Here is a 4,140-nt window from a genome sequence, read left to right as displayed (position 1 = left end):
TTGACAATTTCAAAATAAAAATATGATTTTAACTAGTCAACTACTAATTCTTCAATTCTTCGATGTGACAGTCCTCTTTTCTTTTTCGTTCCAATTTATCCCATTTTGTTTGATTTTGAATTTCGGTATTCCAATTTCCTCATTAATAAGAAAGACACGAGTTTAGTACCATTTTATTAAAAAATTAGCTAAAAATAAATACATTAAAAACATAAACTTAACTTGCTATCAATGACTAAAACCAATTTATTCAAACAAAATGACCCTTTTGAGTATCTCTTTATTTACTAATTCAAACCAAATGATAATAAAGATTTTACAATGAGAATGTATTTAGAACAAGACTATGAACATAGGAAGAAAATATAACACCCTAACCCCTTTCCGTCATTGGTTTAAGGGGCATTACTAACAAATCAAAACAAATAATCAATCATAATTAAACATGTAAGCTAGTTATTAACAGCAGGTCAAATCAAACTAATACTTTCATACTAGACTCTTATAAAATCAAATAACAAATCATGCTATGCAATGCTAAACTTGGTCTTCCACTGTCTACACTCTTATCACTATTTATCCATATTTGAATGTTAAAAGTTGGATACATAACTAGACTATTCCAATTATTAGCATCAGAGTATTGGTCCATACTCCAACTATTTTTTTTCATCTTCAATGATGTTAGTAGAATGCACTTAATTTAAGTTTGCTAATTCATTCCAATTCAAAGTAAAAGTTACTCTTACAATCCCTATTTCGAGTCTACTAGACCCTAAAAATAGTTCAAAAACAGGCAGGGACTAATTTGGAACAGTTTTGAAAGTTTAGGAATGTTTCTGAAAATTCCTAAAATATGGGACACACGGCTGTGTGGCCAGACCATTTGGAATGCCCTAGGCTGTGTGACTCTCAAAGTTGGGACACACAACTGTGTCCCAGCCCGTGTCCTTGCTTGTATAACTCACTGACTTGAGACACACGACCGTGTCCCGACCCATGTTTCAGCCTGTGTAACTCACTGACTTGGGTCACACGGTCGTGTGTCAGTCTGTGTGAAAACTACACCTATACTATTTTCTAATACACCTGTGTGTGTTGCTTGTGTGTGACATACGGCTGTGTGGGAAACCGTCTGTACCTAAATGTACCTTAAAACTCGACTTTACCATTTACTACTTACTTGAGCACTAAACAACTCAATTAGCAGTCATTTAACCTACTCAAAACACAATTAAACATGCTCAAAATATACCAAACCCATCACCTAATATGCCTAACCAATGTACCCTCATTGGTACCTCATTTTACATATTCAAACATTTCAACAATGCATCAACCATTCAAGACTTTCATCCATACCAATTTTGCCAATATTGAACTAACATCTAGCTACTTAGGATATCAAGCTTTAAAACTAAAAGCACATACCACAACCTAACTTCAACCACAACCATATATACATATAAACATCAATTCACTTGAAATCTAAAATTTCATCACAACCAAAGGACCTTCTAGGTACATGCCATTACAAAATATAACATCACCACACTTGGGCTCGAGATTCGTTGTTAGATGCTGAGTCGACGATAAGTTGGAAAGTACCTAGCCTGCGCACAGAAAACAAAATTGCACGTTGATATAAATTAGTGTTATTTCTATAATCTGAATAATTTAACTTAATATGAGTAATCAAAACGTGAGAACATATCAATAAATGTTATGAACTTATGTTTCAAATCAATAATACAAAATTTCTCGTTCTTTATTACATACACTAAATTCCATATTTTCAAATACTTCATGTAACATTTGAATACTTCAAACCATGCAATGGCATGATTCACCTCTTTAGTGAATACTTGAATTCATTTCAAGTTTTACATCTCATTTATTCATTTCATATTTCATTTCTCATCTCCTATTCATTTCTCATCTTTGACATTTCAATATTTTCTCATCTCATAACCATTTCTTATCTTTGCAATTTCAATATCAATCACATAGATTATTAATTTATTTTCCCTATTAACACGACTAGGACTCGAACGACTGTCATTTTAATATTTTCTCATCTCATAATCATTTCTTATCTTTGCAATTTCAATATCTATCACATAAATTATTAATTTATTTTTCCCTATTAACACGACTCAGACTCGATCTATACATGGATCCAACTAACACACCAGTTTGGCACCCAGTGCCTCATTGGATAAATCTGAAATAATAATTGCGCCCAACGCTATATAAATTGACACCTAGTGCCTCATCGACTCGAGGTCGAAGAAATCCCTGAACTCTTCCTATCCTATGGCATGACATCTATATCTGACTTAACCCTAAACAATTAATAGGGTTCCATTTTTCTTTCAAATATATCCAAGGTCCAATTCTCATATGTGCACATAATCACATATAAACAAATATTGAATTCAATCTTCATATATTCAATAAATTCATAATATACCAAATCAATCCATTTTAATCGACTATGAATTCAATTCAATTTCAAAGTACAAAAGTACCCACCTTAAATGCTTACCATTTGCAACAATTCAATATGCAATAATTTATAACTTAGCTCGGATTATAGAAACACAAACCGTGAATTCTGAGCTATTCGACGTCGATTTTATCCTTTCCTTTTTTACTCGAGGATTCTGGTATGACGTTAGTTACAAAATAAAACAATTAAAATACATTAAAATTACACAATTCAATTTCACATTAAATTTTAATTTTTACACTATATTTTTCTTATTCTTCAATTTAGTCCCTAAACCGAGACTAGTTTTTAACCTTCACATTTAATTTTATATTTTTATACTAATTTCACTCTAAACTAAACTTAGCTTCTTCTTTTCCAATTTTAACCCTTAATTTTGAATTTTTCTTGATTTAGTCCCTAACAAAATCAACAATTAATTCCACAATTTAGTTCTTTTCCACTTCTAACTTAAAAATATATCTATTTAATCCCTAATACTTAAACTATTTAACAACAACATCTAAAATCTTGAAAAATACTAAAAATTACAATATAAGTCAAGTAACCTTAGATACCGAAATTCTAAAAATATAAAATTACAATAACAGAGCTAAATTGAACTAACCAATTTTAAGTTTGAACTCCAAAATTTCCTAGGCTGTTCGTCTCACTTTTTATTTTCTTTCTTAATTTTTGCATGTGATGGTTTTATTATTTATTATACATTAATTTTTTTATCTTATTAATTATTATATTAAAGATATATGTCATATATAATATACACATACAATTTCAATAAACCATGACCGGACACCACTCAACATTTAATTAATGGTATATTTTCTAATTTAGTCCCTCCTATTTATTTCAACCTATAAACTAACTTTTAACTCACACTCGATTTAGTCTCTGTACCTTAACAATTCCGAATTTCACGAAATTTACTAATCCAAAAATTAATTAACTACTAAAATAGCATCGTAAATATTTAATAAAAATATTTATGTGTTAGGTTTACAAAAATGGAGTCCCAGAAATACACTTTCCAACACCCCTTACTATCGAGTCGTTACAGAAAAGAATTCAATAAACATCAATACTAAAAAGTACTCAATAACCCTTTGTTTTTTTTCTTTTTTTTCTTTTGCTTTTGTATTTTTTCTTTTTTTTTCTTTTGCTTTTGTACCAGCAGTACCAAAAATTTGCTTACACAAGAATGAAGAAATGGAGTTGTACAAACAGTCTGCAGGCTTGCAACATGCCCAAAATGTCAACATCAATGGGTGAAGAAATAGGTATTCTAGGCATGAATTTTATTCCAAAGAATATGATCTATTCTCGAGACGGTAGCGAGTAGAAATTTCTGAAATTTTATGTGTTAAACATGAGAATCAAATTGAGTTGAACAAGTGTAGGGAAAACAAATTGAATACTAAAACAGGGTCCCATGAGAAAACCAAATGATTGATACATTTACATTCGACATGAAAAATGAAATCTTACCTTGAAAACACAACACAATGGAAAAAAAAAATCAAATTCTGGAGAGAGTTCAAGTCCCAAACCAAGTGATCAAATCTGATGAAAAAAAAAAAAAAAGAAACTCATTAATCAAATCCAAAAACATTTCTGTAAGGTTGATAAAT

Source organism: Gossypium arboreum, chromosome 6 (genome assembly GCF_025698485.1).
Source record: "Gossypium arboreum isolate Shixiya-1 chromosome 6, ASM2569848v2, whole genome shotgun sequence".
In the NCBI taxonomy this organism is placed as follows: domain Eukaryota; kingdom Viridiplantae; phylum Streptophyta; class Magnoliopsida; order Malvales; family Malvaceae; genus Gossypium; species Gossypium arboreum.
Note: the sequence above shows the minus strand (reverse complement) of the source record.